Source organism: Numida meleagris, chromosome Z (genome assembly GCF_002078875.1).
Source record: "Numida meleagris isolate 19003 breed g44 Domestic line chromosome Z, NumMel1.0, whole genome shotgun sequence".
Taxonomy (NCBI): Eukaryota; Metazoa; Chordata; class Aves; order Galliformes; family Numididae; genus Numida; species Numida meleagris.
This window is the reverse complement of record NC_034438.1, coordinates 65429931-65444773: the sequence shown is the minus strand read 5'-3', so window position 1 is coordinate 65444773 and position 14843 is coordinate 65429931. Positions and strand designations below refer to the sequence as shown.

Below are 14843 nucleotides of genomic sequence, written 5' to 3'. Positions count from 1 at the left end.
TCCTTCCTTCCTTCCTTCCTTCCTTCCTTCCTTCCTTCCTTCCTTCCTTCCTTCCTTTTTTTTTGAAGCATAGTCAACTAAGCCCAACAAGAGCAGAGATGTGGTGGTGTCCCCATCCCTGGAGACTTTCAAGGTGAGGCTGGATCAGGCCCTGGGCATCCTGATCTAGCTGTGGTGTCCCTGTTCACTGCAGGGGGGTTGGACTAGGCGGCCTTCAGAGGTCCCTTCCAACCCTAAGGATTCTATGATTCTAGGAGTTTGTAAATAACAGCATAATACACAACTTTGGCTTCATACTAACATGTGACATGTTTTTCTTCAAAAATGGACAGCTTTTCTCCAGAATTGGACTCCCTGCAAAATCACACAGCAGAATAAGTACTGTGGCCGAGGGCAGGTGTAGAAAAACCCCACTCACACCTTCATAACCGAGTTTCTCTGCTAGTTTGAGCCGAGCGATCAGCAACACGTAGCTCCTTGCCCGGCAGCCTGACGGCAATGCTGACACCTCATGGCCAAACGGAGGAGCTGCTGGTGCTTTTCTTTTTTTCTCCACTTTCTTCTTTGCCTCCTACTCCTCTTTCTCCTTCGACTGGCTGTGGTGCATTATGCCCAAGTCATTGTCACAGATCTGCGGTCAGCCAAGGCTTCGTTTGGCCAAAACCTTCACTGCCTTCAAAATGTCCAGGAATTCTGCTGCCGTGTTGTGAGTCTGGATTTCCACAGTTGTCATGAAGGAGGTGTTAGGAGAGCAGAGAAACGGACCTGTTCTTGTCTGGCCATCCTTACCCTGTGGGGTTTTGTTTCATCTATTTTGCTTAGATAAAAATGCAGCCTCTTCCCAGTGCTCTCAGGCTGCCCAGAAACAAAACTTCTGGGAAGCCTGGAAGCTGCTGCAGGTTTCTACAGATGGAGCATGGGGAAGACATAAGCTTGTCTTCTCTACCTGTAATGCATTTCATGGGCTCACAGAACCTTTTGAGTTGGAAGGGAACCCTAAAGGCCACCTAGTCCAACTCCTCTGCGAGGAACAGGGACATCTGCAGGGACATCGGGTGCTCAGAGCCCTGTCCAGCCTAACATTGAGAGTCTCCAGGGACAGGGAATCCATTGTCTCTCTGGGCAACCTGTGCCAATGCCTCACCACCTTTATTGTAAAAAACCTGTTGCCTGTATCCAGCCTAAATCTCCCCTTTCCTACTTGCAAGCACCTTGACACATCTTTCCCTTTTCTCTTGTTCCAGATCCCAGCAGTGAAGCTCAATGAACTCTTGGGGGACTTCTGTGCCACCATGAAGAAAACAGATGGATCTGACATTCTAGGCACATCTCTCCACACAATTCAAGAAAGCCTGGACCAGATCCTCAGGAATGCTGGTACTGGTTTCTCCATCACCAGTGGCACCTTCAGCTCTTCTACCAGGAAGACACGTCCCGTGGAGGGCTACGTGATGCCACCTGGCGTGTGGAGGAACACAGCCGTGCTCTGAGGAGTTGGAAGAAGTGCCTATGTTTTCTTTCACACCTATCATACTACGTTTGTTTTCTTGTGAGCCATTATTCAGTGATTTCTCCACTTGCTTGGGCTATTGTAAATACAGACATTTTTCAGTACTGGGTCACTTACATTGGATTGGTAGGTACCGCTGGAAGCTATTACCAGATTTAACAAACTATGAGCAGGTAAATGAATTGCAGAGTTCCCAAAGGGTGGCATTTTCAGTCACTCATTTATAGACTATGAAGTTAAGTATTTTGGGTCTGTCCACCTTCTGAGATATCTTAAAGAGGACTAACATCAGACATCACATGCCTGGCATGTGTTGAAAATGAAGACGCTCCATGGTGCCTCAGTTCTGGCATCCAAACAATGCAGTTCTCAAAATCCAGGAGCCATCGTCAAAATAATTGTCTTAAGCAATCTGCAACTAATTCCCAGTCTTCTTTCTCTTGAGAAGAAAACTCCTTTTTCATTTCTCTCGGAGCTGGGGAAAGGCTTGAAGTCACACAGAAAGAAAACTTCATAGTCCCAAAACAGAGCAGGAAAGATGTACAGTTAGATGATGTGCAGTCTGTTCCTGTTCTAATGAAAGAGGTGGATGTTTTTTTTCCACCAGGCTTCGTGGCAGTGAGAGGATTAGTCAGCACGAAGTCCCACTGAGCCCACTGTGCCACAGGGGCACTGCTTTTCTAGTGCTGAGCGCTGCCTTGAAATCACAGCTTCAGTCCAATGCTTACTGACTGCAAAGAGGAATGACACCTACTGGCCCTTTTTTGAAATACAGCTTCTTTCCCCAAAATTGCTGGAACTTCTCCCATAGTGAAACTTTTTTTCTTTTCTGTTAGCTCCCTAAATCCATGGCTGCAAAACCTGTATTTTATCTAATGACATTTAATTCACCTCTTCTCTTTGTCTGGGCATATCCTTATATGGATTTCAGCAGTGGCTCACGTCCTCCAGCAAGACCAGCTTCATGTCAGCCTATCAGCTCTACCTGCCTGCAACCATTCTGTCATGAAGCAGTGCCTCCTGGCAGACAAAGTGACGAGGCAAGAAGGGGTGGGAAGTCCCGGTGGGCTTTGCAGCAGCCTTGTGCCTCCGTGCAGTGCTGAAGCATTCCTTGCTCACCCCGGGTCAAACACGCCTGTGGTGTGAGGTACACATTCACCTTGGCAGGCTGCAGAATAATACCCAGTGTGACCAAATGATGCCTGTGGCAGTGCTTCTTAGGTGGCCACTGTGGTCTGACTTCAGGCCAGACTCTCATTTTTAGGCTTTTCTGAAATGCATCAGGTTGGGCACATGCTGTTTCCTTTGGAAATATGGCACAATGACAAGTGGCTGCCATGGCACAGGGGAAGAGAGACAAGAATCAACCTCTCCTTATCTGGGTGAGGCTGTGCACTTCTGCACATGACAGCACTTTCATCGTCACCTTCTTTGTGTTCAGGACGGATGACCAACACTCCTACAAGCTTGAATGCTGGGGTAGGAGGTAGACACCTGTGTTACAGGGAACAGACCCAGCTAGCCAGTGTGTGTGTCTTTGCACACTTCTTCACCCTGAACGTATCCTCCTGACAGCTGAACCTGAAAGGTCACAGAGCCAGCACAGCCACTGGCAAGATGTGTTCAGTCTATTGTGCTTGAGCTGAAATTAGGCGATGCTTCAATTTTGCTCCAAGAAAATATTTTCTTGAGCCAATGTAAGACACTTTTAATTCAGTGCAGTGAAGTGGTCCGTTTTTTGGCAGAGCGTTGGTTACTCACAAGGCTGATTCCAGACCTTATCTATTCCATACCATTTGATATATGACAAAGTTTGCCAAAAGAAAAAATAAGAAAGCCATACATAGCAGTCCTGAGATGGCCGTGCAGAATAACATGTGCACATGTGATATAGGCAGAGTACTCATAGGCAGAGTTGTTCTTAATGGAAATAATGTTGTGCTGTAAACCATGTTTCTTTCATTCAGAGATGAATGAGGGGTGAAAACAATGGCTTAAGATATGTCACTGAAAAAATATCACACACTGTGGATTTTTTCTGTACCACTTGCAGTCTATTTCCTAGTCCAATGACTGAGGGAGCCCCACATTGAAGGCTTTGAATGCTTTGGTTAGCAAGGCTGCAGCCACCCATCTTGCTGGTTGACATGATGGCCCAGGAGTCATGGCAATTATCATTGCAAACAGGATATCTACTACACAGTGACTGAGAAGGAAACACTTGTTTTGAAGACAGCCATTGCACTGTCCGTAAGGTGTGCCTGGCTCACACAGGGACCTACAATGAGCACCATTACACATAGGAAAGACAAGAAATGAACCAACCAGGATGGCAGATCACCAGGCCAATATGAGGGAAGTGAAGGGAGGCAGAGTGCTGCAAATCCCTATATGTGCATGTCCATAAGGTAACCTAAGGCATAGGAAATTGTTACCTAGAACACTGCTTGAAAAGACACTCAGACCAGGAGACAGGGAGATATCCTCTAGGTTCAGCCAGTCCCAACTCCAGATCTGGGAGGTTTGCAGGGCAAGTATGGCATGTTGATTACTGAATATTTTTCTTCTTTAAAGGAAAACCTCACCTTGACCTCTGCATCTCACCGAGTAATTTGTTCCCTGACAGAAAGAGTTCTCATTACTGGGGCAAGAAAAACAACTGGACAACAGTAGAAGAGAAAGGAGGTGAACAAGAGAAAACAGGTGGCATAGAGGAAGAAGTTTGGATGCTGGAACTGAGCAGAGAACCACAGACTATTCCCAGAGCAGCAGGGGTTGGGGTGGTCAGAGCAGCACTTCCCAGAGACAAGGGAACAGGGGGTGGAGGAAATCCTACGGCTGTAGAAGAGGTCTCTGCCTGTGCCGAGGGCTTTAGCTGTTCACAGGACAGCCTCATATTTGCTAGGGTCTTGCCCAGAGGACCTACTCTATGGATCCCTGAGAGGCCTGATCAAGCTTATCTAGATATATATGGCAGAGGGTATTGCTTTTGCTGATCTGAGTGATGTGATGAGGTCTGTGCGAGAATGGAGCCTGTCTGGGGAATAACGATGGAAGAAGTGCCCAAGCCATGTGCTGAAGCAAGAAAAGTGAGGTTGAAACCAAGTGGTTGTTCTCAAAATGGGGCTTCTCATACTCATTTGAAACATAGTCACAAAGGAAATCACCTCCATCAGTCATTGATCTGTTGGAGAACTGTAGCCCAGATCATCCAGACAAGGACAGAGTATGCTGGCAGGTGGAGGACAAGGAGGACAAGTTGGAGGATGAATATTTTTAGTGCTTTGGGTTCTTTCTGCCTCCTGCTCCTCACGGTGTGAAAGGGGTGTCCGACTAGGCTCAGACCCACACAGTGAGGCTGGAAGGACATCCCACTGGTGCAGCTGCCCCTGTGGGCAGGGAGAGAGCTGTGGGCTGGGGAAGTCTGGGGATGAGAGTGGAGGAAGGAGGTAAAGGAGGCTGGCAGGAACACCATGGTACTGGAAAAGCTCCTCTGGTACTACACCTTGGCTATTTTAAATGTATATAAATGGAGGGGCCAGCTCATGACCGCCTTTGAAAGCAGTCACATTTTCTGGCTGTGCCTCATGCAATCAGGATACCTCTGTTTTAAACATTTGCAAGTGTTATAAAACAAAGCAGTGGTGCCTGGAACAGCAGGCCTGAGGGGAATTATTGCTTTTAAGTTGAGCAGAGGATGAGGGGGAAAGATGCCAAGCTGATTACTCTGTGCTCATTCAAACACAGCAGGGAGCAGAGGAGTGACACCGCAGGGACAGTCAGATGTGTCCTCTATCATCCTGACACAACACCCAGCATGAGCCTGGAGCAGGGTCAAAGCTGGGGGAACGTGACACTCCTTTTTCTTTTTCTGCTTGGTCACCTTGCTTGTTCATGAAGAACAGAGCTAAACTTGCAGAAGGACATCTGCGCAGCACACAAATAGCTATCGACTGGCTGCAAGTCACACTTCAGAAAAGCCTAGGATAAAGCAGGGGACAAACAGATGACAAACGTATGTGCTGAAGCTGGTATCAGCCTCAGAAGCAAGGTCTTTCCTGTCAGGAGCATTTTGTGCTTGTCAGAAGCAATCCCAGCTTGTTGGAAGCAAGGTCCCTTCCTACCTGTGCAAGTCCCCGCACTCCCAAATGGCGCAGGCACTCTTAATTTCGAATGAAATCTAATGGGCTGACCAGTCCCCTGGCTGGCACAATTCTGCAATCTTAGCAGCATGGAGCCCATGACAAGGTGTTTCAGGCCTTTTCATCGAGCACTTGATTAGAGGGATCTAATGGCGACCTCTACGCAGACAGCCGTTACCACAGACCACTGCAAAACTGAACGGAGGCCAGTCTGAGACTGGTGCTCGCTGCATTACCTCACATGAAAGCCCGCCTGGCTACTAGGTGTCATTTGTTTAGTTGTTATGCCAAGTGACTCTTGGCACAGGGACGGTGCTTGGCTGCTTGTAAGTGGATGTTCAATCACAGGAGGTTTTCAATGGGATGTCGAAGGCCAGAAAGACAGCATAAGGATAGATGGGAGCAGTTGCCTTCACACCCAGCATCTGAATAATTTGACTGTCTCTTGAGGATTGACCTCTCACTCTTGGGCAAGGGAGGGTATTGCTAAGCTTCTTTGGAAACAGTTATCTCAAGTCAGCCTTGTGGTACCCAAGAGCATCATTACTCAGAGCCAAAACCACTTCAAAGATGTGTCTTGAGATACCAAAAAAAAAAAAAAGCGCCTTTGAAAGCTTTTCCACTCGTGCTCTTCTTGAGTTGTGTCTTCCACAAAATCTCTCCACTCACTTGTAGCACAATTCCACTTCCTGCATTTTTACATAAGATGTTTAGGGGCAGATAACTGAGCCTCAAAAAGAGACATTAAAAAATAGTAGGGAAACAAAGGAAATTAAAAGAAGAATTATATATTTGAGGAGATTTACAGCGTTCAAATTTGTTCCAGTTTGTGACCAGAGAGTAGTGTGGAGAAGAGCTGAAAAGTGAGCAGTAAACAGCAGATGATCTTAAATGAAGATATAGTTGCTGGCACAATGTACATTTATATATTTGTAGAGCACTGCATTTGCTCATCTTTGCAGTTAATCTAGAAAGCGTGACAAAACCTAGTCCTGGCATACATTAGAGAGCCTATGAGTTGTGAATATATGCATGAATTTCTACATTACAGACTGGGGGGCTTGTAGTAATGAGGGTATATGGGGTGTGGAGAATTTTCTTTCCTTCAGAGGTGCATTGCCATTTTCATCTGCTTGGCCCAGGGAATGGCTGTAGTACAATGAGATACCAGGCACTCAGAGTACACATTGAAAGGAAGAGAAGGCAGCTGATTCAGCAACTGGTATGTAGAATTTTGGGGAAAAGTAAAGCACTTCCCCCTTCTGTGGCTTGGTTTACATTTTCCTTAAGCAAGGAACGCAACAGCGTATTGCGTGATAACAGTCTTCCACAAACCTGGGGAAGGAACCGTGTCAAAGGAGCACATAACCATAGAATCATTAATGTTGGAAAAGACCTCTAAGATCATCTAACCCAATACTAACCCATGCCCATCATGTCCACAAACCATGTCCCTCAGTGCCTCACCTACATGGTTCTTAACACCTCCGGGGACAGTGACTCCACCACCTCCCTGGGCCAAGAGGGGGTCTGCACACAGAAGAAACAAGCATCTTGCAAGGAATGCTCTGTGGTAAGGTTAGAAGTCCTCACCTTTCCCTACCAGGTCAGAATAAATCAGACCACCATGGCATTATTGTTCATCATCATCTGACTGCTAATGAGAGTAAAATCTTCTGATTCACCTTCAGCTGGCATGTCAAAGCCACCAAGGGATGATTCCTCCTTTATCTGTCTTTAATTCTTTTCACTTCCAAATATAGATGCTGAACACGAAAGAATTGAAGACACAATTCCCAGCTGTTATGTGAAAGAAAAGAAAACCCACAACATCATGAGACAAAGGGAAGATAATGTTTGCTGGTAAAGAATGCGCTGTATATCAGACTGGTAAAAATCACAGCAGTGACTCACAATGTTTGCTTTATTCCTCAGGAAAATGGTCTCCATTTCTAAAAGCTGTCATATTTACGGGGGATTGCAAGGTGCATTTGGTAATTCACTGTAAATATGATTTACGGAGTTATTTATGAAATCAGTTTGGCTGTCATAGAAAAGGCTGCATAATTCACACTATACTTTGTGTATTAGGAAATCCCACAGGCATATTCCCTTTTGCCACTTGAAATCATCATTGCGGGAAAGAGCTTATAGGAAAGAAAGACAGGTAATAGCAGGAGAGGAGGAGGAGGAGCTTTCACTGCTACAAGTATCAAAACTGAGAAGGAGATCTATAATGATGTCTCTCAGTGAATGAACAATGCACACTGACAGCACTGTGGAGCTGAAGGCGGTGAATCTCCGATGGAGATGTGCGTCTCGTGAGCGAGAGAAGAGCTGAGCATGAACTCAGGTATGAATAATGGGGAGACGTGGCCTCCGCATCTCATTGCAGTTCGGCATTACACCTGACCATGCACAAAAACACAATTTTCAGACCCACCGTTCGCAATGGTCCTTTTTGGAAATGATGCTGTTGGGACAATGAATATTCATTCCCTGGTTTGGAGCAAAGCTGGGTTTGTCACCTTATGTGCCTGGCTCTCATCTGGCCTGTGGAAGCCCCAGGGTCAGGTCCTTGTTCCATGGATTATTTCATCATTTATCCAAATGGAACTAACTGCATCGGAGACTGAGGGCACACTGCCTTTGTGAGCACAAATCTGGGCCCAGTCTTGTGCATGAAGATTCACACGTCTGCTCCTGGATGAGGAATGTTTCCCTCTGGGGAAAACAAAACTGAAAAGAAAAGAAAAAAAAAAACACTCACAAGAACAGAGCTGCCCAAGAAAGAGACAAACCAGACATCAAAGAGCTCAGCATCTTCCAGGAGAGGGAGGGTGAGTCAGCTGATGGTGTGGGATGCGGAGCAAGTCTACAGGCGGTGTCTCCCATCTGCTCACAAATCCCTGCAGCTCTGTGGGCTGTCTGGGTGCCTTCCTGCATTGCAACCCCTCTGTATTCTTCTTCACCAGCAGAACTGAAGATGATAATAGTAACTTAGTTTTCCTCATGTAAAGATTGAGGTAGTGTACTGAAAAAGCATCTGAAAATATAAAACGTCAGAAGTAGCATTTGGCTATTTTAACTGAACACATACCAAAACAAGTAGGAAGTTCCCAGTAAGAGATATCAGGGGCATAATTTATTTCTAATAATGAGAGGGAGGTATAATTTATTCTAGTAATAATTTCTAATAATTTCTAATATTTTTATAACAGTGCTTCTGAGAGATCAGTAAAGCAAAAAGTATTAATGAAAATTGGAAATTCAAATCCTGTAGGAACCATGTGTGGTTGTACAGATCAGACTGTTTGTGTAAAACCTGAACATTTTCCAGAGCCTACAATGATAAGGAGATGAGTGATTTCAGTACCTCAATACAGAAAATAAACATGTGGAGGGGAAAGTTGTTTAGTCAAAGAAAAAGAGCAGACAGCTACAAAGAAAGAAGCTGTGGTTCAGTTCTTTCAGTGCTTCAGTTCACGACTTCTTTACCTCTTGACAAATTATGACTCTTGCCATCACTTAACTCTGACCCCACTGTGCTTTAGCTCATTGATGATTGCTGCTGAGTGTAAGGAGTCCTCAGTTTCAGGGCTAGCTCTTATCCAGCATCTGAGGCATACAAAGGCTCTGGTAAGACTCTACACCAACAACCCACATTGAGCGGAAAGGATGATTAATGCTGCAGCAAATGAAATAAAATGATTCACACACTACATATGTGACGATGCACTTAATTGGTCGGCACCAGATTACAAGCCTCCTGTTTTTAAGTGACCAAGTTAATGGACACTGCCAGATGCATGACAACCCAGGCACGTCCTTGTGCAGGTATATTCTAAGCACTAATGATTTGAATTTGAACATGGAATCGATTTCAATAGGAGAAAAACCTTTGCTGAGATTACTTTACAGAGATAAATCAATTATTTTAATACTGATTAATAGTGAAATAGTAAGTGCGGCAAGACAAATTGATGCAAGTGACACTAATTCCTAGAGAGTGGTTTCTAAGACAGAAGCTTACCCATATAGCTTTTGTATCTCTGACAGTTAATTATACCTAGATATATCAACAAGTCCCTCACAATTACACAGAACAATTTTAGGCATTACAACTTAAAGATATTACAACAGCTGTGTCAATTTTTCCCCCCTTTCAGCCACCTCAGCCCAGTCCCTGGATTTCACTGGAAAATGACACCAAGCTGATGACACCAAGATGACACCAAGCTGAGCAGTGCAGTTGATACATTGGAAGGAAGGGAAGCCATCCAGAGGGACCTGGACAGGCTGGGCAAGTGGGCCCATGAGAACCTAATGAAGTTCAACAAGGCCAAATGCAGGGTGATGCACTTGGGCTGGGGCAATCCCAGGTATTTACACAACCTGGGTGAAGAACTCCTCGAGAGCAGCCCTGCGGAGAGGGACTTGGGGGTCCTGGTGGACGAGAAGCTGGACATGAGCCAGCAGTGTGCGCTGGTGGCCCACAGGGCCAACTATGTTCTGGGCTGCATTAAAAGAGGAGCGGTCAGCAGGGAGAGGGAGGTGGTGGTCCCCCTCTACTCGGCTCTTGTGAGGCCCCATCTGGAGTACTGCGTCCAGGCCTGGGGCCCCCTGCACAAGAAGGACGTGGAACTCTTGGAAAGAGTTCAGAGGAGGGTGACCAAGATGATCAGAGGGCTGGAGCACCTCTCCTATGAGGAAAGGTTGAGGGAACTGGGCTTGCTTAGTTTGGAGAAGAGAAGGCTCCGGGGAGACCTCACTGTGGCCTTCCAATACTTGAAGGGAGCGTATAAAGAGGAGGGGGATCGATTGTTTGTGAGGGTAGATAGCGATAGGACAAGGAGGAATGGTTTTAAGCTGAGACAGGGGAGATGTAGGTTAGATATTAGAAGGAAGTTTTTCACACAGAGGGTGGTGACGCACTGGAACAGGTTGCCCAGGGAAGTTGTGGATGTCCCGTCCCTGGAGGCATTCAAGGCCAGACTGGACGTGGCTCTGGGCAGCCTGGTCTAGTGGTTGGCGAGCCTGCACTCAGCAGGGGGGTAGAGACTTGATGATCCTTGAGGTCCTTTTCAACCCAGGCCATTCTATGATTCTATGATTTCCAAAAGCAGATCTTTCAGTACCTGAGATGAAAAGAGAGCCAGCAAGTTTAAGCTACTTCTGTAGAGCAACTAGTTTCTCAAAGGAGAAACTGCTTCGTATGCAGTCTGTACACCAACACTGACAGCACTGTTTGTTACTAAAGAAAGCAGATACTCTTTCATAACTTTTCTCAAAGAAACAGAAAGCTCCTTTAAGGTGAAAAGTGCAGCCTACTTTTTAGATACAACCAAACACTAAAATTAAAACATTTTGCTATATCTACTTCACCTTCTTTGCCTCTGTGTATTTCCAGGCTTTGACTGATTTATTCATCCTCTTCTGTACACACAGATTACTTTTTCTTCAAAGCCTCAAGATGCTCAGCTCACACTGCTGAATAATTTGAGTAGTCAGGACAGCTTTGTGGTGAAGTTACACTAGGTAATTAAAAAACCAGAAGTGACAAAACCCTTTTCTCTACCATAATTTCCTGTAGCCATAAAAACCATAATCATTCCCATGACTCACCACATGAAATCCCTCAAAAAGCACATGATATGAATTGCTGATATTGAAACTGCACACCTTTAAGCCCCGTCAGATCTCCTCTGTATGATCCTCCTTCTTAAAAAGGTTTCAGTACATCACAGCTTCTGCACAGCTCCACACTCAGCTGAGGTACATGGAAGTGAAGGCATTTTATTCATACCCTCACCAATCTCTTGGCCCTTGCTGTCTTTTCTTACACGTAAGGAACGGAACTGTTAATAGTGCCGATAGATCAATAATGCTCACCCGGTTCAGGCAATCTCCTGCAGGGAGAAAAAAGATACCCTGGAACGTCCCTTAGTATTTCTGCAGTCTGCTCCCTGCACTCCTTATGTGCTGTCCATGCTCCCAAAATCACTTCTGAAACCCCAGGAACTAGACAGGACAGCTAAGGTTCTGCACAGGACAGATGTGCTTCAAGTGAGCATCAATTTAACAGACGTGTTCTAAAAGCTGACTTTCACTTCAGTTCTCTTTTTCACTTCTTGAATATTTCCTCCATAGGAAAAGCAATCAAGGTACAGTTTTATTACTAAAGCTGTGGAGATACAAAAATGTCTATGTAAGGACTATTTTTCACTGTAAGATACTTTATATTTGTAGCATAACCACAATCACAAAATTAAGATCGACAAATTTTCCTTAGAATCAAAGAATCATAGAATTAGCTAGGTTGGAAAAGAGCTGCAAGATCATCCAGTCCAGCCATCCACCTACCACCAATAACCCCACTAAACCATGTCTCTCAGCACAAAGTCTAAACATTTCTTGAACACCTCCAGGGATGGTGACTCCACCACCTCCCTGGGCAGCCCATTCCAGTACCTGATCATTCTTTCAGAAAGGTAGTATTTCCTAATGTCCAGCCTCAATCTCCCCTGGCGCAACTTGAGGCCATTCCCCCTCATCCTGTCACTAGTTACAAGAGAGAAGAGGCCGACCCCCAGTTCACTACAACCTCCCTTCAGGCAGTTATAGAGAGCGATAAGGTCTCCCCTGAGCCTCCTCTTCTCCAGACTGAACAACCCCAGCTCCCTCAGCCACTCCTCCTAAGGCCTGTGCTCCAGACCCCTCACCAGCTTCGTTGTCTGTCTCTGGACACACTCCAGGGCCTCAATGTCTTTCTTGAAGTGACGGGCCCAAAACTGGATACAGCACTTGAAGTGCAGCTTCACCAGGGCTGAGTACAGAGGGACAATGACTTCCCTACTCCTACTGGCAACACTATTTCTGATCCAAGCCAGGATGCCACTGGCCTTCTTGGCCACCTGGGCAAGCTCATGCTCAGCCAAGCATCGACCAACACCCCCAGGTCTGTTTCCTCTACACAGTCTTCCAGCCACTCTGCCCCAAGACTGTAGTGCTGCCTGGGGTTGTTGTGGCCAAAGTGCAGGACCCGGCACTTGGTCTTGTTGAACCTCATCCCATTGGCTTCAGCCCAGAGATCCAGCCTGTCCAGATCTCTCTGTAGGGCCCTGCTACCCCTAGGCAGATCAACACTTCCTGCCAGCCTGGTGTCATCTGCAAACTTACTGAGGGTGCTCACAATGCCCTCATCCAGGCCATCAGTAAAGATATTGAAAAGGACAGGCCCCAGCACTGACCCGTGGGGAACACCACTTGTGACGTGTCACCAGCTGGATTTAACTCCATTCACTCTCTGGGCCCGGCCCTCCAGCCAGCTCCTTACCCAGCAAAGAGTGTACCTGTCCAACCCATGGGCTGTCAGTTTTCCCAGGAGAATACCATGGGAGACAGCGTCAAAAGCTTTGCTGAAGTCTAGGTAGACCACATCAACAGCCTTTCCCTCATCCACCAGGCAGGTCACTCGATCATAGAAGGAGATCAGGTTGGTCAAGCAGGACCTTCCCTTCACAAACCCATGCTGGCTGGGCCTGATCCCCCGGTTGTCCTGCACGTGCCGCGTGATCTCCCTCAGGACAATCTGCTCCATAACCTTCCCTGGCACCGAGGTCAGGCTGACAGGCCTGGAGTTCCCCAGATCCTCCTTACAACCCTTCTTGTAGATAGGAGTCACACTGGCAAGTCTCCATTCTGGGACCTCTCCAGTTGACCAGGAATGCTGATAGATGATGGAAAGCAGCTTGGCTATCTCCTCCGCCAGCTCCCTCAGTACTCTCAGATGGACCTCATCTGGCCCCATGGACTTGTGGCAGTCCAGGTGGAGTAGTAGGTCTCTGACTGTTTTCTCCTGAATCGTGGGGGGTTTATTCCGCTCCCCATCCGAGACTTCCAGTTCAGAAAGTAGAGTACACTGAGGATAACTGGTCTGACTTTTGAAGACAGACATAAAGTAGGCATTGAGAACCTCAGCCTTTTCTTTGTCCTCAGTGGCCACATTCCCAGCCGTGTCCAGTAAAGAATGGAGATTCCCCTTGGTCCTTAATATATTTGTAGAAGAGTTTCTCGTTCCCTTTTACCCCAGTGGCCAACTTGAGTTCGAGCCGGGCTTTTGCCTTTCTCATTTTCTCCCTGCACATCCTAACAACCTCTTTGTAGTCTCCTTGCATTGCCTGCCCCTTCTTCCACAGGAGGTAGATTCTCTTTTTCTCCTGGAGCCTCAAGAAAAGCTCCCTGTTCATCCACACTGGTTTTCTTTCCTGTCAGCTCATCTTGCAGCTCAGGGGTTACAGCCTGTTCCTGCACCTTCAGGACTTCCTTCTTGAGGAGCAACCAGCCTTCCTGGACCCCTTTACCCTTCAAGACTGAATCCCAAGGGACCCTCCCTGTCTCCTAAACATTTTAAAGTCCACCTTCCAGAAGTCCAAGACAGCAGCTTTGCTGCCCCCTCTCCTGGCTCCACCAAGAATTGAGAACTCTACAATTTCAAGGTCGCTCTGTCCAAGACACCTCCCAACCTCCACATCTCCCACCAGTTCTTCTCTGTTTGTGAACAGCAGGTCTAGCAGGGCACCTCCCCAGTAGGCTCTCTCACCAGCAGCAGAAGGAAGTTCTCTTCCACACACTCTAGAAACCTCCTAGACTGCTTCTTCTGCACTGCGGTGTATTCCCAGCATATATCGGGGAAGTTGAAGTCCCCCATGAGGATGAGGGCTGGCAATCGCACAACTTCTGCCACCTGTAAAGCTGCTGAAGCTCCTTCAACAGATGCAGTTAGTTATCACAAATAAAAGAGACAGGGAGTAAAGCAAACAAAAATGAAACACCCTGAAATATTGAAAAAGGCACAACTTCAGGAATGACTGCTTGGAATGTCCTTGCATGCTTTTAATCTGGAATGTCTAGAGAAGAGGATCCTTTTATTTTATTGAAAGACTGTTTGAAACAATCATTTTCTCTCTCTTCTTGGTGATTTTAGTTAATTTTCATAGTTCACATAATAAAGAGGTAGGTACACTATAACAAAGGACTTGTGAAGACCAGGTAATACTGTAACAGCAGTGTTATACCAGTAATGCCCCTGCATGTCAAAAAGAAAAAAAAGTGACTTACTGATGTGCTTGATAAATTCATGTCTGCTTTGACGGATAAAAGTGACTTTCACTAAAGTAAAAAAGTGGTAC

General features: G+C 46.3%; 1 protein-coding gene across 1 annotated transcript in view; it reads left to right on the top strand.

Moving 5' to 3' along the window:
* The window catches only part of KIAA1958 (KIAA1958 ortholog), a 76423-nt gene extending 70170 nt beyond the window's left edge, over nucleotides 1-6253 (top strand). Inside the window, exon 7 of the transcript XR_002433105.1 lies at nucleotides 1245-6253. The gene's annotated coding sequence lies outside the window, so the exon portion shown is untranslated. The remainder of the gene's footprint in view (nucleotides 1-1244) is intronic.